The 25,511-nt window shown below is 36.9% G+C and overlaps 1 protein-coding gene across 1 annotated transcript in view; it reads left to right on the top strand.

The window, feature by feature from the left end:
* The first annotated feature begins 12,912 nt into the window (after positions 1–12,912).
* Positions 12,913–25,511, top strand: part of Klhl13 (kelch-like family member 13) — a 167,164-nt gene continuing 154,565 nt past the window's right edge. The window contains exon 1 of the mRNA XM_013019873.1: positions 12,913–13,173. The gene's annotated coding sequence lies outside the window, so the exon portion shown is untranslated. The remainder of the gene's footprint in view (positions 13,174–25,511) is intronic.

Raw genomic sequence — 25,511 nt, 5'->3', positions numbered from 1 at the left:
CAGATTTATGTTTTGTGTTTACTTCTGCCCTCATCTTTATTTTGTATATGTAATCAAATGCAGAGGCCAGTCAGAAGACAAAGTTAACAAGTGCAGTGGTTGTTAGTGAGCATAGGGAGTTATCAGTGTTGGTGAGAGTATGGGACTTTGTTATTATTAAGTACTTGTATAATGGGGTTACAATTCTACACGTCAGGTTTTGAGTATAATGATTCTTGGACAATAGAGTATGTGACTTTTGATGGTCTCCATTAATTACTGAAATGGATTAACATTGGTGTAGGTCTAAGACTTGTATAGCTGTTTCCATTCACCAGGAGCAATTTTATGAATGTTTAAGCATAATAAATTAATGACATGATTTTTTTATTGTGAAAATACTGTACAGAGGGGTTACAATTACATGGGCAAGATAATGAGTACATTTCTTATCAAGCATTGTAGCCTACTCCTTTGTTTCCCCTTCCCAACTGACATGATTTTGTAGATATATTCTTTTATTTTTGGCAGTACTAGATTTTGAACTCAACATATCTTACTTGTCAAACAGGTGCTAAACTGCTTTATCCACACTTCCAGCTTAATGTGATTATTTAAAAGATAGGACCTTGACAATAAAAAAAATTTTAAAGATAAGGCTTCACTTATGTTGCCTAGGATGGTCTAGAACTTCTAGGCTCAAGTGATTCTTCTACTTGTCTCCTGAGTATCTGGGCTTCAGGTGTGCACCACCTTGCTTGGCTAAGTATACTAAATTATTTAACCTCTTGGAGATTCTAGATAGGTAAAGAATTATTAGTATTCCCAGTCTACAAACTGAGATTCAAGCTCAGACAACTAGTGAGTGACAGAGCTTGGATTCAAATCCAGGCAAACTTTTTACTAATGCCTCAGGGTGTGTGTATTACTGCCTTGGTGGACAGAAAAGATACAAAGTCTGTTTGGTCAAAGCAGAAATGCTTGTGTCAGGATGGCAAAAAAGAGGTATTTCTATTAAGATGATTAAATGAGCAAAGAAAGAAACAGGTTTAAGAGAAAGGAGAAGCGAAGATGGAAAAGAGGAATGTGTAGGATCAGGCAGTGCTCCAGAAAAGGAAAAGATATGTAATGGAGGAATTGTGAAGCAACAATATGAATATTACTGTAAGGATTCATTTATCAAACCTCCAATATTCCTATTTAGCACAGACAGCTGAGAAATTTAAACTATGTGTAAGTCAATGTTGTGTTACCTTGGGCAAATAATTTTCATTTCCAAGATTTCAATTTTGCCATTGGAGATATTGTGTTATGACAAAGTTGGCTTTATATACTTCTCGAACACTGGTTCCATGATTTTGATGAGTTCTAATGTGAAAAGGAGAAAAGAATTTAAAAAAAATCTGAAACTATTATAGGGAAATGCCATAATTTTTTCTCTCTCTCTCTTCACCTTTCAAGTATATTTTATTTATTTTTATTGTGAACATACTGTACAGAGGGGTTATAATTACATGGGCAAGCTAATGAGTACATTTCTTATCAAGCATTCCCTTCTCATCCCTTGATAGTTTTTTTTTCAAAAGGCAAGTAGACTTGTAAAAATCCAACACTTGCCTTAGATAGTTCTACATGATAAATGTTATATCCTTCACCTTGGAGTAGGTGCCCTGTATTCTTCTTTGTCTTTGACACTGCATATCCATTGCTTCTTTTTGCTCATATGCAGGTGACCTCTTTTATTTCCCATTGTTCCTTTGGCATTTTCTCTGGCAACTAAGTCTTCTGTGAGTCTAAATTCCCTTGACTTTTCTTCTTAATTGTTCCATCGATTTAATTACCATTTGTATATAAATACCTTCCAATTAACTGTGTTAATATTGCATGAGTAGTGTACATTATCTTATCTAAAATGACATGACTAAATATAATTGCATCAAAATTTCCCTAAAGCCTTTCCTTTTTATGTTTAAAACCACATTATTTATCTCTCAGTACAGAAAAAATTGAGAAACGTAGAAAATAAAAAATACAATCACCTTATGAACTATTAATCACTATTGCGTTTTAATTTTATATATTTCTAAGCTATTGTCTTTGTATATTTATGTATGTGTATTATACATACTATTTTGTGTCTCTCCATAAATGTCTTTCATAGGTAACTCCTACGTATCATTGGGATATATATTCAACTTAAGTTGTTTGCCAAATGATGCTTAGATGAGTTCTCATTACTTGTCCCACACATATGGCACTTATTTATAGGCTGGTATAATAATTATTTGCAGCTATGATATACTTTGTCAAAAAAAATTTTTTTGGTCGCTCGTGTGGCCTGGACTCTGGGCCTGGGTGCTGTCCCTCAGCTCTTCAGCCCAAATCTAGTGCTCTACTACTTGAGCCACAGTACCACTTCCAGCTTTTTCTGCTTATGTGGTGCTGAGGAATTGAACCCAGGACCTCATGCCTGGGAGGCTAGCACTCTACCACTAAGCCACCTTCCCAGCCCCCAAAATTATGAATTTTTGAGGCCAGATCTTTTGTTTCTTATTTACCTCATACAAACTAGTTAGCTTTAACTTCTTATCATGGAAGTATCCAATCAATATTTGTTGAGTGAATGGAGAGATGGTGTTCCAATTTTGGGTGACAGAGAGGATGATGGTACCATTGATTCACAGAAAGATAGTCTTTGGAGATAAAGAAGGATAATAAATACCACTTAACACGTGCTAGTTTGAGGTGGTAACTATGCTCACTTTTTAAAAAAGAGCTTTTAACAAATCATGAAAAACTTTAGATAGTTAGGTCTATCAATTCCATTTTAGTAGACTAAGCTAACTGAATTTCCAATAGTGACTTAAAGTCATGATAACATTTTCCAAAACTTGTTTTTGTATTTCATTTTGTGTTTGCAGTGCTGGTGGTTAATCACAGAGACTTGTGATAGGTAGGCCCACCTCTACTGAGCCTGCACCCCTAGCTATTTCCCCAAATTCCTATTGGCTACATAATGACTTTCCAGGACAGAGGGCAGGTAGTTGATAATGAAAGAGCCAATCAGAGGGCCTCCAATGAAATGTGGACTGGAGTTTTATATTCTATCATGTAGTCTACAAAGCAGAATAGTGAGAGAGGTTTCATGGTAATGTACAGAAACAAGATGAAGATAGTCCTTTCAGCATCCTGTCCCTAATTCCACACCATTCCTGGTTCCCGTATCTATTTCCTGTTTTTTAAAAAGGGAATAAAGGGCTGGGAAGTTGGCTCAGTGGTAGAGTGCTTGCCTTGCATGCATGAGGCCCTGGGTTCGATTTCTCAGCAGCGCATAAATAGAAAAAGCCGGAAGTGGTGCTGTGGCACTAGTGGTAGAGCACTAGCCTTGAGCTGAAGAGCTGAAAGACAGCACCCAGAGTTCAGGCCCCATGACCGACAAAAAAAAAAAAAAAAAGAAATAAAATAGAGACAATGAAGTTGGTCCAAGCACATGAGTGATTGTTTAACAGCTTTATTGAGGTATAAATGACAAATAATGAGCTGCAGTTATTTAAAAGTATACAACTTGATAAGAATGGTGTATGCACATACTTTAAAAACCATTACCTCAAAGCAATAAAAATATCCACTTCATCTATAAATTTTTTGTAAACATTTGTCCTTTTTTTCCATTTTTTTTTACCAATTTCAGTCTCATCACCCCCCCCCCCAGGAAACCACTAATCTGATTTCTATTACTATAGATTCATGTTATTTCTTTTTTTGTTTTAGATTCATGTTATTTATCTGGAAATTTACATATATGAAATTACAGGATATGTATTCTGCTCCATGGCATCTTTCACTCAGAATAATTATTTTGGTATTTACTCTTATTGTTGTATGTATCATTCTGCAGTATATTCATTCTTTTTTATTGCAGAGTAGTATTTAATATATAGCCATGCCAAGATATAATACTCACCTCTGATATAACACATTTCTTAATGGTCATTTGGGTTATTTCTATTTTTATAAAATAACAAATATATTTGCTAGGAATATTCATTAATGAGTCATCATATAGACATACTTTTCTTTTTCTTGGTTACTGTCTAGAGATGGGAGTAGCTTGGTCATATGACATATATTATATATATTGTATATGTATGATATATATAACACATAGTATCATATGATATATGATACTATCCAGCATTGTTACCCCCCTCCTTTGTTTTTCCCCCACCATCCCTTTCCTCTCCACCTCCCCAATCCTCCCTCCTCTCCAAAGTTGTAAAAGTTTGTTTTCAACATAATGTCTTGTACATTGTTACAATGGGTCATCCTGTATCCTTATTTCAGCATTTTGTTATTTCCCTTCCCCTCCACAAATTAGAAAAATGTATATGCAAGATTCAGGACACCGGAATCAAATACAGTGACAATAGGGGTTATACCATGGTGCAATCACACTTTTCTTAATTTTGTAAGGTATACATTAATTTTTTGACTGAATTCTCCCCCTTTCTCCTCTTTGTGTGCCCCTCTCCCCATGACACCATTCAAGTACCCATTTCCTGGTGTTCATTTTGTTGAATTTTGCTTTTTTCTAAGGAATTGTACTGAGTTCCCCCTTGAGTCCACCATATTTCAGTTAATATGCTTGCGTACACTTGTATTACCATCTTATGTATTTACTTATTAGTTTGTAAGCTGATTCTTGCTTCCATATATGAGGGAAATCATGCAACCTTTATCTCTCTGTGCCTGACTTACTTCACTTCATGTATTTTTTCCAAGTCTTTCCATTTCCTTACAAATGGTACAGCATCATTCTTTCTAATGGATGAGAAAATTCCATTGTATATGGATACCATATTTTCTTGATCCAACTGTTCACTGAGGGACATCTGGCTAATTCCATACCTTGGCAATGGTGAATAGTGTTTCCATGATCATGGTTGTGTTGGTTGCTTTACTATACCCTGGTTTATGGTCTTTTGGATAAATGCCCAGGAGTAGAATTTCTGGATTACAGTGTAGTTCTATGTTTAGTTTTTTTTTTTCAGGATCCTCTATACTGCTTTCCAGAGTGGTTGAATAAGTTTGCATTCCCACCAACAGTGTAATTGGGCTTCCTTTGCTGTATCCTCTACAGCATCTGTTATTATATTTTCTTGATGATGGCCTTTGTAACTGGGGAGAGATGGAATCTCAGCAATTCTTAGATTTGCATTTCCTTTTTTCTGATCATTAGACTTTTGTTTATATTTTTAAATTTAATTTTATCGTCAAGGTGATTTACAGAGGGTTTACAGTTACATACGTAAGGCAGCGAGTACATTTCTTGTTGAATATTGTTATGGCCAGAAATGTTGAGTGTTTATTCATGTTTCTGTTGACCATTTTTGTTTCTCTATTTAGAAATCTTTAGCTGCTTAGTACATTTATTAATTGGGTTGTTGGTTCTTTGAGGGTTTAATTTTTTTAAGCTTTCTGTATTTTCTGGATATTTGGCCCTTTTTTGATGTATAGTTGGTAGAAATCTCTCATTCTGTAAGCTGTCTTTTTAGCTTATTGGCAATGTCCTTTGCCATGCAGAAAATTTTAAGTGATACAATCCCATTTATCAAGCCTTTCTTTGATTTGTTGGGCTACTGGATATAATTCAGAAAGTTTCTACCTGGGCTAAAGACTCCTAATATCTCTCTTACTCCTTACTTTATTAGTTTCACGATTACAGATCTTACATTGGGTTCTCTAATCTATTTGGAAATGGTGCTGGTGCAGGGTGATATATAAAGATCTAATTTCAGTTTTCTGCACATGGATATTCAGTTTAGCCAGCACAAATTGTTGAAAAGGCTGTCTTCCAGACTATGTTTTTGGCTTCCTTATCAAATATTAGATGGCTATGGATCTGTGGGTTGATTTCTGGATCAATTGGTCTTCTGGCCTGTTTTTGTGCCAGTACTGTTTTCATTACTATAGTTCTGTGGTAGAGTTTAAAGTTTAGTATTGTTTTACCTTCAGCATTACTTTCTTGGCTAAGGATTGCTTTTGCTATTTGGGGTCTTTTGTGGTTCCCTTTGAATTTTTGTATTGCTTTCTCTATCTCATTAAACGAATGATGCTGGGATTTTGATGGGTATTGCATTAAATTTGTAGGTTGCTTTGGGCAGTATTGCCATTTTCATAATATTGATTCTGCCAATCCAGAAGTATGAAAGGTCTGTCCATTTCCTTATGTCTTCTTTAATTTTTTTTTTTTGGAGCTGAGGACTGTACTCAGATCCTTGCACTTGCTAGGCAAGTGCTCTTCCTCAGCCCCACCTTCTTCAAATTTTTATAGTTTTCACTGTAGAGGTCCTTCACATCCTTGGTTATTTCAAGGAGTTTTTTAGGCTTTTGCAAATTGAGTTGTTTTCCTGATTTCAGTCTTGATCTTCTCATTGTTGACATACAGAAAAGCTATTGATCTTTCTGGGTTGATTTTTTGTATGTTTTTTATTGTAAAAATACTGTACAGAGGGTTACAGTTACATGAGCAAGGTAATGAGTACATTTCCTATACCATGCACTTTACCAAAGTTTTAAATCAGCTCTAGTAGCTTGGGGCAGGAATCTGTAGAGTCCTTTAAGTATTGGATCATGTCATCTGGAAAAAGGAATAGTTTTACTTTTTCCTTTCTTAATCAAATCTCCTTTATATTTTTCTCTCGGCTATTTCTCTTGCTAGGAAATCCAGTACTATATTGAAAAGGAGTGAAGAGAGTGGACATCCTTGTTTTATTCCTGATTTAGAGGAAGTGTTTTTAGTTTTTCACTATTAAGAATAATGTTGGGTGTAGGTTTGTTATAAACAGCTTTTATTATATTAAGGAATGTTCCATCTATTTTTAGCTTCTCCAGAGCTTTTATCATGAAAGGATGTTGTATCTTGCTAAAAAGCTTTTTTTTGCATCTATTGAGATGATCATGTGATTCTTGCTTTTACTTCTCTTGATTATCTATCTATCTATCTATCATCTATCCTTTTAAAGGAATTGCCAAATTATTTTTCAAAGTGAGCATGCTATTTTCCATTTAGTTTGCAGTAGTAATTTTGTTGAGAAATTTTGCATTTGTCTATCTCTATATACATCTAAAAGAACTGCTAAATTGTTTTAGCAAAGTGAGAATGCTATTTTCAGGTTTGTTTGTTTGCAGTACTAATGTTATTGAGAAGTTTTGCATCTCTCTCTCTCTCTCTCTGTATTTTTAAAGGAACTACTAAATTGTTTTTTCAAAGTGATCCTATTTTCCTTTTTGTTTGTTTGGAGTAGTAACATATGGGAGTTCTACTTCCTTGCTAAACTTTGGCATGGTTATTCTTTTTAATGTTATCTATTCCAATATGATGTAGTGTTATCTCATTGTGTTATTGATTTGCATTTCTCCAAAGACTAATAAAGTTGAGAAACTTCATGTACTTAGAAAACATGTTTGATGGGATTCTATTGAAATCATTTGCCTGTTTTTTTAAAAAAAATGGATTATTTTTGTTACTGATATTTGAAAGTCCTTTATTTGCATGCAACTTTTTCTTATTAGATATATGGTTGTTCATATTTTATATCACTATAGTTTCTTTTTCATTCTCTCAACAGTGTCTTTTATGGAGAATGTTTTAAATTGTTTTAAGTCCAACTTAACAATTTATCATTCTATGGATCATGGTTTTAGTGTCACATCTAATAAATCTTTGCTGCAACTAGACTCATAAAGAATTTTGTCTACATTTTCATCTAGTAATATTACATTTCCAGATTTTACATTTATGCTTATAATGTATTATTAGTTACTCTTTATGGATAATATGAGTTATGGATATTAGTTCAGGTGAATGTTATTTGAGCACTACTTATTGGATTTTTTTCCTTTTTTTACTGTGAAAATACTGTACAGAGGGGTTACAATTACATGGGCAAGATAATGAGTACATTTCTTACCAAGCATTGTAGCCTCCTCCTTTTTTTCCCCTTCCCATCCCTTCCCATCTTACCTATTGGATTTTTATACAAGGTATTTTTTCACTGAAAAATGAATTTTTCATTTTTAATTGACAAATGGTAATTGTGTTTATTTATGGAGTACAATTTAATGTTTTGATCTATGCATGCAATGCACGTAGATTCAATGAAGTTAGTTAAATTGCCATTACCTTAACACTTATCATTTTGTGGTATGTTAAAATTTAAAAATTTCAGCTATTCAATGCACTAATTGTGACCACAACACAATGGATAATTAGCTGAGCATGAGGTCTCATGCTTAGAAGTAGCTTGGACATTCTGGGCAAAAGTTAGTGCGACCCCCATCTAGATGAATACAAAGATGGGCTTGTTGGTGCATACCTACCATCCTAGAAACATGGGACACTTAAGTAGGAGGATCATGGGCATAAACATGAGATTCAATAACAACTAAGCAAGCAGGTGTTAGTGTATAGCACAAAGGGTAGAGTGCCTGCCTAGCAAGCACAAAGCCCTGAATTTGGCCCAGTGCTGTCAAAATAATAGATAAGTAAAACATTAACGAAAACTTCAATTAGTATCTTCCCTTCCCTCAATCTTTTCCTCTCCTTCTTGTTCTCTAGTAAATACATTTTGATTCTTTATTTTTATGCGATTGACTTCTTTAGATTCCATCTATGTGGGATTATACAATATTTGTCATTTTGTGCCTGGCTTATTCCACATAGCAAGTATCCTGTTGTTGTACCCATGTGGCAAAGATTGACAAAATTCCTTCTTTTTAAAGACTCCTTTTTAAAGGCAGTTTTGTGTATATGTACCACCTTTTCTTTAACTATTCATCTGGTGGTGAACATTCAGGTTGGTCCCATTCATAGCTATTGTGAATAGTGCTCAAATGAACACAGTGGTGCAGATATCTCTTCCACATACTGATTTTACTTCTTTTGCTTTGATTTATTTCTTGGATTGCTAGATTATATATGTAAATGATCAAAAGAAGAGATAAAAATATACAATAGATTCATAAAAAGTGCTCAACAGCCCAGGCCCTGTGTTCAAGCCCCACAACTATCAACCCCCCCAAAAAACAACACTCCCCCTTAAAACACTCAACATAACTAATATCAGAAAAATGCAAATTAAAACTACAATGAGATATTGCTCGATAATTGTTTTGATGGTTGTTATTAAAAAGATACATGATAACAAGTGTTGGTAAGGATATAGAGAAAGTGGAACTCAGGTATTATTGTTGGTTGGAAAGTAAGCCCAACTATTATAGAAAATACTGTACAGATTTCTCTGAAAACTGCATTGACTATGAAACTTTGTTGAAAATTACTTGTCCATATATATGTGGGACTATTTGTGGTTTATTTCACTGTGCAATCTTACTATCTTCCTTACCACAGGTTTTAAGAAAAATCAAAATCAACAAATGTTACTTCTCCAACTTCATTTTCAAATTGTTTTGTCTATATTAGGTTGTTTGAATTTTCACATGAGTTTTAGAATGTGCTTAACAATTTCTACAAACAAGCCAGCTGGGATTTTGACTGGGGTTGTTTTATAACAATAGATCTGTTTTGGGAGTAATGACAGCTTAATGAAACTATACAGCTTCTGCCCTCAGAAGGTATCTCTTCATTTATTTAGGTCTTTTTATTTCTTTTATCAATGTTTGGTAGATTTTAGAGTATAGGTCTTGTACATACTTAATCAGATTTATCCTTAAGTTCTAAAGCATAACCCTTCTTTGTATGCTATCCAAAGCCCCATGAATTTTGAGTTTGCCTTTCAATAGTGGTTCCAACCATAATGGACCAGTTAAATATTATGAAGAGATGCATATAGATTGGAGACAAAATGTGCCCTAATGCCTGTAAATCTGATCTTTAATCAGAGTTAGCAATTTAAAACCTTTTAATTTTTACATTAGATAAACAGAACTCTCAAATTGCTTTTAATCTGACTAGATATCAGCTACCTGTTCTTTGCTCTTGGGTGAGTATGTGTATCTGTACATATGAGTATTCACACCTGAAATATGACTTCTTAGTGAATTTCATATTACTAAAATTAAATTGATGACCTTTATGGTTGTGACAGACAGAATTTTAACGTGGCTCTTAAGGTTTGTGCCTTCTGCTGCACATTTTCTGTGTGCTTCCTGGGGGCTGGAATATAGCTCAGCAAACTTAAAGTACATGTGTGAGGGGCCCTTAGTTCAATCCCTAGTATGAGAAAAAAAAAACCCAAAGCCATCAAGACTGAGAAGACTGGCTTATGTCTCTAATTACAGGCAAAAGTTTAGCAATACCCCATTTCAATCAACATAAAGCTGGATATAGTGTGCATCTGTAGTTTCATGAAAGTGGGAGGCCATAGGTAATAGGATCATCGTGTGGGTCCAGGCTCAGGAAAAAAAACATGACACTCTATCTGAAAAATAACTAAAGCAAAAAATAGAGTAAGGATGTTGCTCAAGTGCCAGAATACCTGCCTAGAAAGCATAAGGTGCTAAGTTCAAACCCCAATACCACTCAATGAACAAGGCAAGCCTAAAAACCAAATGAGTAGCTAACTCCAAGTACAAGCAATGCCTATTAGAAGGAAAATAAATGTTACAGAAGTTTACAATTTCATCTTGATGCTTGTAAATAAATAAATATCAGTATATATAAGAAATCTGGCACATAAGTAAAAAACACAGATTGAGTTAATATACATTCAAATCACTGCTTCATTCCTCTTTAGAAAGATGCAAGTGGAGTTACTTTAAAGTCAGACCAAAATAGCTTTTGTGCATAAGAAGAGAAACCCCTCCATAGTTCATGTTAAGGGTGTTAGGACATGAACAGTTACAATATCTATGTTTGAACTGTTGTATATATAATGTATATTTACAAAATGTCACAAATATACATATTTGACTGTAAAATATGTAGGTTAGAATACTTTCTGGATAATCTAGAAGATCTTCTAACAGAAGATACTGTGTGTCCTGTAATACAAAGTTAGCCTATTTTTTTAATCTGAGGGTATTTTGCTATATTTTTCATGGGGCTAATAATACTGGCCAAAAATGCTTCACAATATAGCTTTAGTTTCATATAAGATAGTGCATGTGAAAGTACCTTTTAATTTTATACAATATATACAAGTTTAAGGTGATTTTTAAAAATTGGGCCTGACAGGCTGGGAAGGTGGCTCAGTGGAAGAGTGATTGCCTTGCATGCATGAGGCCCTAGGTTCAATTCCTCAGAACCATAGAAGTAGAAAAAGCCAGAAGTGGTGCTATGGTTCAAATGATAGAGCTCTAGCCTTCAGCTAAAGAGCTGAGGGACAGCACCCAGGCCCAGAGTTCAGGCCCCATGACTGACAGAAAAATATGGGACTTCTTAGGGCCGGGGAAACAGGAAATTGTATTAGAAAAAAATAACTAAAGCTAAAAGAGGTGGGGTGTGGCTCAAGTGCCAGAGCACTTGCCTAGCATGCAGAAGACCCTAAGTGTAAACCTCAGGGCCAATTGTAAAAAAAAGTACTGGACTTGTATGATGAAGGTAGACATAGAATCAAATATTTCATATGATAGTCTGGAGCCAAAATTTTGAAGAACTCATTAAGCTTAGCATGTACAAGGTCCTAGATTCAATGCCCAGTCTCAATAAAACAAATAAGTAATCAACCAAATAAGTGCTTCAAATCTGAAAAATAGGTAGATGTAACAAGGAATCAGGCAGTGAAAAGAAAGACAGTCAAAGCAAAGCCTTACTGGTGAAAGAAAGCTAAAAAGGTTGATGACCAGTATTTTTCCAAGGAAATGTGTGGAATTATAAATAGAAATGATTGAGGAGGTACACGAGGGTGGCCTCAGGCTATAGCCACCAAGAAGGCAAAGAATGACTAGAAATAGACAAGGGGAAAAACTGGCTTGACTGGGGTTTTAGTTGGTGGCTGGGCTGACAGATCTGGAAAGAAAATGAATACTCAGAGTTTGGCAGCAGTAGAGCACACTGTTTAAGAGTTGGGGCGCCAGAAGCACACTACTGGGGATCCTGAGTCCTGCTTTGCTTATCAAGTCATTTTTTTTTCATGTAGGCAAATTGCTTCATCATTTTGCCTCAGTTTTGTTACTTGTAAAAGGGAGATGGTAGTGTGTAATTGGCAGAGTATCAGAGTTTAGTAAGTTGATAGTTCAGAGCTTGGCTAACAGTAGACAGGAAAAATCTGTCAGACTGCTGTATTTGTAGTTAGTCTTCACCTTTCTTGTTACTTTGTACTCCAGGAGAGATGGAAGCACTGTGCTTGCTATAAAAGTGATGAAATGTTAGTTGTAAGGACAGAGTAGGGCAGGCTTATTTGGGGATGGGAGTCCCACTGAGGATGAAGTGACACCAGTTTTCAGGGTACCTTCTTTACTGGACCACCCCCCATCCCACTCCGTGGTAACCATGAAAGAGGTCAAAGCCATGGCTGGCAGGATGTGTGAGTGACCTCCTTGGCGTGGCTAACCCGGGGCTTCTGCATTGTTGTCCCTGGATACTTGACAATTTTCACTTCTGCCTTTTGGGCCCCAGAAGCCATGTGGGCTCCCACCCAAGTGTCCTGGTTTCTAAGACTTGAGGGCCACTTGGCGGTCATCCTGCTTCCGGGACCAGCCTAGCCACACATTGGCGGAGGAGTTCAACGCTGACCCCACACTCTCCTAGCCCCAGCTCCCCAGGCCTCCCGCGCAGGCGCCGCCTGGCCTAACCGTCCCCCCCCCCGCCCCCGCCCCCCCGCCGCCATGTTGCCCCCGCCCGCCTGTGAGCTCCCTCCCACCACTCCCACTCCCTCCCCTCCCCAGCTGGGCTCGTGCTCCCATCCCTCAGCTCCCCACCCCCTGGTGAGGTCAGGCAGAGGCTCCTCCGCTGTGGCCGCCGCTGCCGCCGCTGCTGCTGCTCAGCTTCTGTTCCCAGTGAAGCCTCTAACGGGGACTTTTGAAAAGAACTGGAGCAGCGATCCTGTGCGTGCGCGAGGACAGGGCGAAGTGGCCAGGGCAAACAGAGGGTGCAGAGGTCCGGGTGCTGGTACCTCGCAGCAGGAAAGGAACCCCAGCTGCACCGCACGACTCGCTCCCTCTTCGGCCGTTGGGGCGCAGCAGCTGGTGGACACGCAGCAGCGGCAGGGCGCCTGGGACGTGGCCAAGCAGGTGAGGCAGGATTGGGAAGTCACCGAGGCTGCCGCAGCCGCTCCTCGTGCCTCCGAGACCTGAGTCGCGCAGGGGTGCGACACTTGGAGTTGCTGTGTGCACCAGGGACAGTTAGGCAGGGAACTAGCTTCACTCCTTGTCGTCCCCCCCCCCCGCCTTCCTCCAGTGCCCGCGTGCTTGTGCGCACCCCGATTTCTGTACCTTTGCATCTCTAAGTCCCTCTTGGTCTCACCACATACGTGAGTTCTAGAACCCTCCCCAGAGCCCACTTTTCCTAGGCTTCTTTGTCATCTCTCCAACCTCTTCTCCTGGCTTCTCTGTCGTTGCTCTAATAGCCTGGGGTCCATCTGTCTGCCTCAGCCTTGCTGTCCCTTCCCCTCTTCCAGTTTCTACTTTGTGTTCCCTAGTTCATCTCTCCTTCAGAACCTTCTAAGTTGGGACGTTGTGCTGCCAACTCCCCCAACTCGGGACTTTTCCTCCAGGCTTTTAACATAGTTCCGGACAGCTTCAGCTCTGAATGTTTTTTGGCCTTTGGGGTTTAATCACACTTGACTAATGATTTTCCCCCCTTGGAGACGTCTGATTTCTAGTCTACCGTTTATGGAGAAGTACTATTAAAGATCCTCTAGTAAAAATATCCGCTAAGGAGCTTTAAAGTTTCTTTCTAGCTTTCAATAACCTAGTCCAAGAACCATAGCTACTTAAACTGTGTGTCTTTGTGTTTGTATGTAAACCTCGTACATAGCTCTAAACTTCACTGAGCAGGCTTGTTGGAGAATGGATTGGTGGGATTTCTGATGCCTGGCTCTATTTTTCCATCTGTAAATCACGATGTTTCTCGTTTTAATGTAGTTAGAGGACCTTGGTGGTTTCGAAAAAGTCACTCAAGTTAGCACAGACAGCTTATTAAGCATATGTAATAGGAACTGAGAGACTCTACAGCTTAGAACTGCTTCTGTTTGGAAGGCACCTGCCTTCTTTTTTTCCTTTTTTTTTTTTAAAGACGCCACAATTTCTTATACTACATTTGCTATTTATATAAACTCTCCACAAGCAGCATTTTAGAATCTCATAGTTCTTACCCAATGAACCCCTTACTATTAGCTGTGTTACTTTCTCTCCATGCAGTTGCTGTGGTAGTTTTCCCATACTGATGTTCCTTTGCACCCTTCTATGCTGTAATTAGTGAGTGAAGAAAATTGAATGGAGAAGCTGAAAGCAGAGGCAGATACCAATGAACCAGAGCATGCTGACGTTCACAGCTGTGTTTTTGGAAATTATTTACATCTACTGCTCAAACTTGAAAACTGAGAAAAATGGATTAAGCAACTCATGACATCATTTTAGGTCTAAAAATATTGGCTCCATTAACTGCAAGTTTTTATTGATAACATTAGACTTAACAGTCATAGATTTGTTTGCTGAATGTGTGACTACTGTGATACCGTTGTTAAGAGTGTGCGTTAATTGGAAGCACTCTCCAAAGAACTCTAGTTGGAAAGAAGATAGTGTGAGTAAATTTCACTGTACTGGTAGCACTTATTTTGGCAGTGACACAATAAGACTAGTTTGTGCTGCAAGAGCAAATGATATAATTTTTGATGTGCCAACCCTGGAACTTGAACTCAGGGCCTAGGCACTGTGCTTAACCATTTTTGCTCAATGCTACTGCCTTACCACTTGAGCCATAGCTTCACATCTGAGTTTTTCATGGTTATTTGGAAATAATAGTCTCACAGACTTTCCAGCCCTGTCTGGTTTCAAACCATGATCCTCAGATCTCAATATCCTGAGTAGTGATGATTACAGACATGAGACACCAACACCAGGCAAATGATGTAATTTTTTTATTTTTTATTTTTTGGGTCTGGTAGTGGGGCCTGAACTCTGGGCCTGGGCGCTGTCCCTCAGCTCTTCAGTTCAAGGCTAGCGCTCTACCACTTGAGCCACATCGTCACCTCCGGCTCTTTTTCTTTTTTCTTTTTTTTTTGCTTGTGTGGTGCTGAGGAATCGAACCCAGGGCCTCAGGCATGCAAAGCAAGCACTCTACCACTGAGCCATCTTCCCAGCCCCAAATGATGTAATTTTTAAAATACAAAAATAAGTTTTTATTAGCTTACATAAGTAATATGAGAGAATGTTGCATTGTTCCATCCCACTTGTTTACATTATTTTCCAATCAATCTCTCCAATTCTTTTTTTGCGGGGGGGGGTCCAGTCATGGGGCCTGAACTCTGGGCCTGGGCTCTGTCCCTCAGCTCTTCAGCTCAAGGCTAGTTGCTCGACCACTTGAGCCACAGCACCACTTCTGGCTTTTTTTTTCTTTTTGCTTATGTGGTGCTGAGGAATCGAACCCAGGGCCTCATACATGCAAGGCAAGTACTCTACCACTGAGCCACTTTCCCAGCCCTATTTTTGTTTCTTAAGTATACTGGACTGAACGTATTTTTATGTCTAGCAGTTTGGCAAGAGACATACATTTGAGAAAATCTATAGAAAGCTTGTGGAAAAATGATAAACACTAGCAAAAACAAAAATAAGAAAAATGGCCTTTTCAGTTTAGATATACTCATAACAACCAGGGTTTAAAATATTTTCATTCATATAGCAATTCATTTTTATAAAATCTGTTGGGTGTCTTTTATGTCCAAAGCTGTACACTATACAAAATGATAAAACTCATAAGCTATGACCCTTACTGTTGTGGGCTATGATCATAGTTGTACTCTACCAGATGATGATGAAACATCTGAAGAACATCTGTATGGTTTGTAGAAAAACAATGAAGAAATGAATGTGATGCAGAAAACTAGAAAGGACATACTTTAGCAAAGGTGGTTAGGAAAGGCTTCACTGGTTGGTAATTTTAGGTGTCAACTCCCAGATAAAGGGAAACTTAGAAACTCAGTAAAACCTTATTTTAAATGTGTCTGTGAGAATTTTTCCAGGATTACTGTGTGAATTCTGAGTAGACTAGGGGAAGAGTCACTAGGTATGCATGCCTACCCCCTCCCTCCACACAGGTACATCATTCTATTGGCTGGAGAGAGAACAAATACCTAAGGCCAACCAGTCTCTCTTCCAGAGACAGGTGAGATTCTTTCCCTCTTGACTTAGATGTCAGAGCTTGCTAACCTTTAGACTTGGATTCCAAGATTTAGACTAGCAGCCTGCAGATGATTCCTCCACTGCCAGAATTCTCCTAATAAATCCTCTCATATATATATATATAATATATATACACATATATAATATAATGAATATTATTATATTATATATAATACTATATACTATATAATAATATATAATATAATATAATGATATGTATTATATATATATATATATATATATATATATATATATATATATATATATATACAGCCTCTCAGAGAAGGTGATGTTTGAGTAGAGACCTGAAAGAGAAGATAGGACAGGTCTACCTTGTCAATAACATAATCAGACAGTATTCTTATAAAGAAAAGAGTAAAAGCCTAGATTTTGAGACAAGTAAGTAGATTTGATGCTCAAGGACACCAAAAAGCGCCTGGTGCTGGTGGCTCATGCCTGCAATCCTAACTACTCAATAGGCTGAGACCTTAGGGTCTTCATTTGGAGTCAGCAGCCTGGGCACAAAAGTTTGCTAGACTTCATTTCTAAAAAACTAGCAAAAAGCAGGAGTAGAGGTGTGGCTCAAGTGATAGAGTGCCAGCAGAGCAAGTGTAAGGCCTTGAGTTAAAAGCCTAGTACTCGTTCCCCTTCCCCCCCACAAAAAAAAGAGCAGACTGTAAGCCAGTTTGGTGAGATCCTAGTGAGCTGGGTGGGACAGTAGTTAAAGAAGGTGTTAAAGAGCTTAAATAGGGATACAGGCGGACCCATTGCAACAATGAGATGTACAAGTCTTTAAGTCGAAAAGGAACTTTACAACTTTGCTGGTGGGGAGGGGGAGTGGGGAGGATTGGGTGGGGAGGCAGGGGGAGGATGGGAAAGGATGGGAAGGGGAAACAAAGGAGGAGATTACAATGCTTGATAAGAAATGTACTCATTATCTTGCCCATGTAATTGTAACCTCTCTGTACAGTATTTTCGCAATAAAAAAAAAGAAAAAGAAAAAGAAAAAAAAGAGCTTAAAAGGAGTCAGATAATAGATAAGTAAGACCTAAAGGTACTGATAAAGAATTTGATTTGGTTCTCAGAACAAGGGGAAACATGGAAGAATCATTCCTGTGGAAGGTCAATTGCTGAAAAAATTTCTCATTGAAATTTAAAAATGTTTTGCAGAGGATAAATAATAATAAATAGAAACATATATAATATATATTTATATAATATAAACAAAACACTCAGTTGTTTACACTAAGAGATGTTTCTATTATTTTGGGGATATCTATATCATTTAATACTGCTTTACCTTTCATCTACCCATCTGGTGTTATAAAGCAGTTTCTGTGAGAAATCATAAAACATAGTGCTTAATTAGGATGTTGTGTGGGTTAGTTAACCTCTATGTACCTCAGTTACATCATCTCTAAAATAGGAAGAGGTAAACATACCTCTTATAGTACTCATAAGGAGTAGCCTGGCCCCAAATTTCTTTGCAATTTTCAAATTTCAAAAGCTCTGAAAACCAATAAAAATTGCATTTTGTAAGTCAATTTTACATGCTCAAGTAGTTAAAAAAACAATTGAGTTGACATAAAGATATGTATAGTCTTTTTTCTATTCAATGTTAATGTTTCTTTTCTTTTGCTTTAGAATTAATAATATGCTTATTGGACAGTGTCACTGACCTCAGTGGAACATTACATAATATATGGTATATACAGGGGGAATGAGAAATTTCTGAATTTGGATCACATCTGGCCTCATAATTTTCCAACAAGAGATTGTACACCTTACAGGAAAGTGCTTAAGTAAAGCACGTGGTAAGTTGTTGCTGTGGGTAGTGGACATTAGTGCAATAAATACTTTATCTTTCCCAATAGCTTGCTCATAGTGATTACTACATAGATTATTACCATGTATATACATGCTAATTTATTTGCACAACATCATGGAATAGGGAGGGTTGGTTGTATAGGCCTTATATAATATGACAACAGATATGGCAGAGTCACATGATTGAAATGAATCAGGACCCCAAGTTTGTCAGTACTGTTTAGTCTAGTAGCACATTAAGAGTACTTCCCCTGTGTGTGTGTGTGTGTGTGTGTGTGTGTGTGTGTGTGTGTGTGATTTAAAGAAAACCATGGTTATTTGGGACAAGATAATTTTGGGGAGGTGCAATTCAGTTAAGAACCTATTTAATGTGACTAGATACTCATTCTTTGCAATTGCTAAATATTTATTAAACATGTCATATGTATAAACTCTGTATTAAAAGCAGAAGAAAGACCTGGGCACCAGTGGCTCATGTCTATAATCTTAGTTACATTGGAGGCTAAGATTGGTTCTAGGTCAGTCTTGACAGAAAAGTTTGTGAGACCCTTTTGCAACTAATAATTGGGCACAGTACCTTATGCCTGTTATATCAGGATATGAGGGAAGTTCAAATCAGGAGGATCATGTTTCCAGGCCAGCTTGGGCTGAAAAGTTTGTGAGACTATCTCCATGGAGAAAAACTGGATATAGTGGAATGTACCTGTGATCCCTATGAGAAAGGATCAAGAAGCCTAAAGTAGACAGATCACTGTCTAGGCACACACCCAGGAAGGAAGTGACATGCTAATTCAAGAATGAACAGCAAGAAAAAGAGGTGGAGACGTGACTCAAATGGTAAAAGCACTGGCTTAGAATGCGTGAGGCCTTGGGGTCAAATTCAAAAACAACAAAATAAAATGATATATAAAAAAATAAAACAAATGAGATATAGTTCCATCCATAGTTACATTGAATCATGTGTTTATGTTATAATTTTTCTCCATTAAGTTTGAAATCATTAATATTAAAAATATACAAAGGAAAGATTTAGAATAAATTAAAACGTCTCTTAGTGTTTATTACATGAATTTCTTTTTAATTACATTTGGTCTAGGTAATTGTCTAGGTAAGCCATGTCTTCCCAATTCAACTAAAAGTGTATTGTTTTTATTGATCTCCCTTATCAATGTGTATATCCCACCTGAATTTTCTATATCCTTGTATTTTTGTCCATTGCCAGTAATTATTTGTCCCAGGTTCCTTCAGTTGACAGCCTTGAAATCATTTTACAAATTTGTTAAAAATATATGAAACATATATTATATCCCAAGCATTGCACTAAGTCTAAACAAACAGACACTCTGACAGAGTCCTTACCACTATTTTGGGCTCCTCTAGACTAGAACAAATAAGTATTGAGGGAGCAGGGTGGTGACATGAAGCAAAGCAGCTTGTGCTTTCTCTTTGTTTCCCCCCGCAGTTTCAAAGGTTAGATTTTATTTTTTCATACCACAAATATTTTTGCTAAATCAAGCACTTTTTTATTGTAAAGATGAGTAAGGTAATGAGTACACTTCCTATGGAGCATTGTTATCCCCTACTTTGTTTTCCCCCTACCATCCCTTCCGTCCCCACCTTCCCAACTCCTCCCCACCAAGTTGTAAAGGTCATTTTCAACATAGTGCCTTGTACATCTCAGTGTTACAATGGGTCAACCTGTATCTATGTTTCAGCATTTTGTTATTCCCCTTCTCCTCCCCAAATTAGAAAAATGTATATACAAGATGCAGGGCACCGGAATCAAATACAGTGACAACAGGGGTTATGCCATGGGGGAAGAACATACAAAAGAAACAAGAAAATCACATAGTACATTACAAGCAACAGCAACAAAGAAAAAAAAACACTTGAGTTCCTATCTTGGGGTTCATTTTGTAAATCAAGCACTTTTTTTAGAGTTAATATGGTTAATCTATTGGTACATGACAATCACTGTACTTAAAAGATACTGGAAATGTATTGGAAAAATATCACTTTTTTTTCTTTACCTTACTTTTTAAAGCTTGTGCTTTCTTGAAGCATCTACTTAATACAAAGATTTGGAACATGAATAGGTAGTTTATTTAAAATATGTAAAAATATGTAAATAAATGCAGACACATTGTATTTTAAAATGCAATATTCATATGAAAATTTGATGTAACACCTAAAACTTCCCAGCAAGTCTTTGTTTGCTAGGGTACCTATGGTAACCTAGGATGACCCTTTGGATCTTCTCTTTTAGTCAAACAAGCATGTATTTTCTTTCATAGCTTTAAATTTTCATGATGACTTGTGATCATCAATATTTTTCTCTAAGTTGACTAATTCTTTTTAACACAAGGATGTACACTGTCAGATAATAGTTTAAATCTTAAAATGTGTTGAGATTCTTGGGGAACAGGTAAGACATAGCTAAGATTGAGAGTGACTGATTGACCAAGCAAGTGGTATTTTCAGAAGAGCGATTATTAGAACACAGTGACCATGAATTTAAAGCAGCACCATTAATGGGGTCAAAGTGCACATTTACCTGTCACACTGATTTTAAGTCATATTTGCTAACTGTAATGTTGCTTTCATTTACAACATGTTCAGTATACCTATGTTTTGTTAGTTGCTGGTCATTGGAGTATTCAGTTCTAGAAGAAAGTTGTCAGGGTTTGCTTTGAGTTGATCAAAGGTTTCTCCAATTTGTGATGGTGTTTAAAAAGTAGAAAAGCAATGGCTGTTACAAAACAATGGCTTAATTTGCTCAAAATGAGAAAGATAAAGAAGGCAAGTAAAGAAAGGGGGTGGAAGTAACTGGGGTAAGTCAAACACTGAATCTTTCAACTGATTTCATTATTGCTGTTCCACTTTTCATTGTGGGCTTCTGCCAGACACAGTTCACAGGGACTGGCATTGCTGTATTGTTGTGTTACTGCTCAAACATAAGGGAATGGCTCTAGAGTGCGGTGATTAAAGGAAACTCATTATAATCTGTGAGGGAGTTGTGGGTATTCAATAAAAGGATTACAGATTTGTAGATTTTCCTTCTTGATTCCACTTTTCAATAATGACCACACATATCTACAGATAAATAGTGTTCTGATCAGCTCTTGACTGTTTCTTAATGGGAGGGCAGTAGAATTTAATGGGTAAAATCTCAGGGGCTGGCATCACAGGCTGTGTTCAAAACTTTACTCTGCCTCTTGTTCTCAGTTTGATATTAGGCAATGAGTTTTATTTCTCTAAGATTTGTTTTGCTCCCTTTTCCTATCTGATCTAGTAGTTTTAAAGATTTGATGACATAATGCACATAAGGACTAAGTACAGTTCTTGTCACATGATAAATGTAGTTGTTCTATATGTGTGCATGTGAAAGTTCTGGGATGGAACTCAGGGTCTCATGCTTGCTAGGCAGGTACTCTCCCACTTTAAGTATGGCTCCAGCCCTTTTCTTTTTGTTGAGATATGGTCTCATAAACTTCATCATATCTGGTCTCTAACTCAAGACCCTCCCATCTCTGCCTTCCAAGTATCTGGAATTATAGATAGGACTTACATTTCTAACAATGTTGACTTTTAGACGTTGAAAACATCCTCTGATAATTAAAGTGGTCTCATTCTTTTCTGGTTTCCAATTGTTCCAAATTAAGTATATCCAAAAAGAAACAACCAAAGCATTTATAATAGTTAAGTCACTAGGTAAAGGGCTAATTTTGTATAAATACATTTTTATGTTGTTATGGTTAAGCTTTTCTCATACAAATTCTAGACATAAATCTAATAATACCCTAAGAAATGATAGAACTCTATTGATAAATGAATGGATAAGTCAATTAAATTGATTATTGAGAGCGTGTTCAAGTATTGGAGCAATTGTCTATCATTTTGAGATGAAGCTACCATCTTGCTTTCCTACATAATTCCTTTTAGCTCCAATGTCAGACATATGAGACAGAGTATTCTCGTGGAAGCTAAGTTGATTATGGAAGGCCTCAGAGACACAAAAGGGAAAAGCCAGGTAATATAACAATCATATATGCTAAATACCCAGAAGTATTTTTGGTGACAATCATTATGGTAATATATATCTAAGTGCTTTAATAGTTTAGCTCACTACACATTATTACTTGATAGTGATCATATCACTATAATTTGGAGGTGAAAAGAAAATGTTCAAAAATACTTTTAGGGCTGAGAATACAGCTTAGTGTCAGAGAACATTTTCTTTTATTATTTATTTTTCTTTTTTTTGCTGGTCATGGGCCTGAACTCTGGGCCTGGGTGCTGTCCCTCAGCTCTTCAGCTCAAGGCTAGTGCTCTACCACTTGAGACACAGCGCCACTTCTAGCTTCTTTTTTTCTACTTATGTGGTGCTGAGGAATCGAATCCAGGGCCTCATGTATGCAAGGCAAGCACTCTACCACTAAGCCTCCTTCCCAGCCCCCCTTTTTTTAATTTCATTTCATTTATTTTTTATTGTTATAAAGGTAATGTAGAGAGGGGTTACTATTTCATAAGTTAGGTAATGAGTACATTTCTTTTTGGACAGTGTCACCCCTTCCCTTTCTCTTTCCCAGTTTTACTGCTTGCATCCCCACCCACAAGTTGTATAGTTCATTTTCAACATAGTTTCCATTTTATGCTCCCCCTAATCCCCCCCCCACAGAAAAAATAACAGAAAAACCTCCTCTTGTTCCATTTTCTGGAGTTCATTTTCATATATGTGCTTTTATTAGAAGCATAGAGGCATTATGCCTTTGCATTCCTCCCCAAAGACTGTCCTCACTTGTTCTAACTGTATGTGAATGTCTAGAGTTCTGTATAATTCATCATGTAGTTTAGATCTAGCTTCTGCATTTGAGGGGAAACTTGTGTGGTTTGTCTTACTGAGCTTGGCTTACCTCATTTAACATGTTTCAGGTCCATCCATTTCCCTGAAAGTATCATTTCAGAGCACATTCTTTAGAAGTGTGAGGCCCTGGATTTGATCCCCAACACTGCAAAAAAGAAGGATTTTTTTTAACATATTTGACTTATTTTCTCCTATGGTGATTAGCTTATGTGTCAAGGTAGTTCACATTATTTATAGCTCATCTTCCTTTTGAAGCATTGTTAACTAGCTATCCTTATTTTATTTATTCTTATGGAGTATGTGCAGTGAATTTAAGTAGTGCTGTGAGTGAGGTGGAGTCAAGAGTACAATGCTCTTGGTTTCTACCTCATTGCTTTTATAATAATGATACAAAAAGCTCTGTACTTCAAAGGATCCTTTAATATATCCAGCCTTACAATGAATGATAGCCAAAACATCACTGGTAAAGCTAAACATAATTGTAACTATACCCATACACTTTCTTGTACACATCATGCTTATTAAAACTAGTTTTGTATTTATTAAGGAATTTTATACATGCTTTTGTCATCATGCAGGTGCAGCATTCATTTAAACACTCTTGACTAGACATTGGTTGAGTATGTATATGTAAAGAACTCTATTGGGAAGAGGGAAATATTTTTTTCTTGGATACAGCTTCCAATCTAGCTAGGGGCAACCCAGAACAAAATAGGTAACTTTGGCAGCTAATACTAATATAAATACCAATGGTACCACATTATTACAGCACTCACTATGAATCTGATGCCATTCCAAATATTTCTGTGCATTAATATATTTAAAGCATCATAATATGATTAGATATGGGCTGTTATTTTCCTCAATGACAGACGAAGAAACCAAGGCACAGGAAAGTTTAGATAGTTTGCTCAAAGTTTCACCTCCAATAGGTCAAAATTAGGGATAAAATCTATGCAGTCTGTTTTTGATTCTGTGCTTTTCACCACAACATGTTCTTGCATTCTATCTCTGGCAAAGGGCATTGTGTAAGAGAACACAATAATTTAAAAAAAGGAAGGTTAGAAAAGAGAGTCTAGAAATACACAGAGGAATGATCACAGGAGAGTGGTGTCTAGATTCTTTGAAAAAAGGCACTTTTGAAGGGGGTCTCATTGAAAATTATTTGTAGTTTATTGCCCAAATTCCCCCCTCTCTCTCCTCTCCCTCTCTCTCTTTCACCCCCCCTCCCTCTCTTTCTCCCTCCCTCTGTTTCTGTGTGTGTGCAGGTAAATATCATATGTACACATCTGGTTATTTTGAAAGACAAAAGGCAGAGGGTAAATAAGATTGCAAAATCCTTATATTGACTATTAGAGATCTGTTTTGGTGTGCAATATTTGACCTCACAAACCTGTGTTTTAAAAATACATGATTGACACACCCTATAATTCACCCACTTAAAGTGTACAAACCAATGGCTTTAGTCTATTTACTGTGTTCTGCCACCATCACCAAAGTCAATTTTAGATTAATTGCATTATCTTCCCTCCAAAGGAAAAAAAAAGTGTGTTTTGAAACAAATACAACCATGAAAGGAATGATACTATAGTGTCTACTGCTGCTTCCCTGCTCAGATATTCAACATGTGGAACTTGGGTCTTAATGCTAGTTTTTGTTCAGCTTACAACCAATTTGTTGCCAAAGCTCTTTTTAATTTCATGTGGACCAGTGGACTTAAGGATTCTGTAGTCAGTTTTTCAGAGGATTATCTATTTATCTGATTTTAAATTCTTAATCCAAATTGATTATGTGTTTGTTCATTTATTTGTCATAAAATATTGACAATAATAGTAAATAAATCTGTCAGACTTCTAATTTAAAACAAAACTGTTGTGATGGACAGGGAAGTCTAACCAAGATACATTGTATTCACATATGGACATGTAAAAATGAACCCCTGTTGTATAACCAATCGATACTAATAAAAATGTGGAGAATAAATGCATAACTCAGTCCTCAAACTGTTAAAGTTACTAGTATTATTGGATACTTCTTTGTAGCTCAGTGTTCTTTACAGCAGGCTAGAACCAGAATTACCTGAGAATTTTATGGGTGCACACTAATACATTTTAGTATGTCTAGGGTTTTACCTGGTAGGTTACTAGTGGATAGATTGTTGATATAAATACAACCCTCCCTCTTTTTTGGTGGAGATACAGGATTGGAGTGGTATGTTATTGAAAATACAATATTTACACCATGTTACTCTATACAGATCTTTTGAAATAGTTGGATTAAAATTACTTTTCAGCTACTTAGGCTTCACAAAATAATATAGTGTGATAGTCAAGAACTGCATTTCAGGCTGGTTGGAATTAAGAAACCCATGGTCTCTTTGTGTGTGTGTGTGTGTGTGTGTGTGTGTGTGTGTGTGAGAGAGAGAGAGAGAGAGAGAAGAGAAAGAGAGAGGAGAGAGAGAACAGCAGACTTGTTTTCAGTAAGGTCATCAGTTACAGTGTTGTTTTCAGACTGAGAAACTGCTATTTATTTATTATTA

Source organism: Dipodomys ordii, unplaced genomic scaffold, assembly GCF_000151885.1.
Source record: "Dipodomys ordii isolate 6190 unplaced genomic scaffold, Dord_2.0 Scaffold47, whole genome shotgun sequence".
NCBI classification, from domain to species: domain Eukaryota; kingdom Metazoa; phylum Chordata; class Mammalia; order Rodentia; family Heteromyidae; genus Dipodomys; species Dipodomys ordii.
This window is presented reverse-complemented; position numbering and strand designations above follow the sequence as displayed.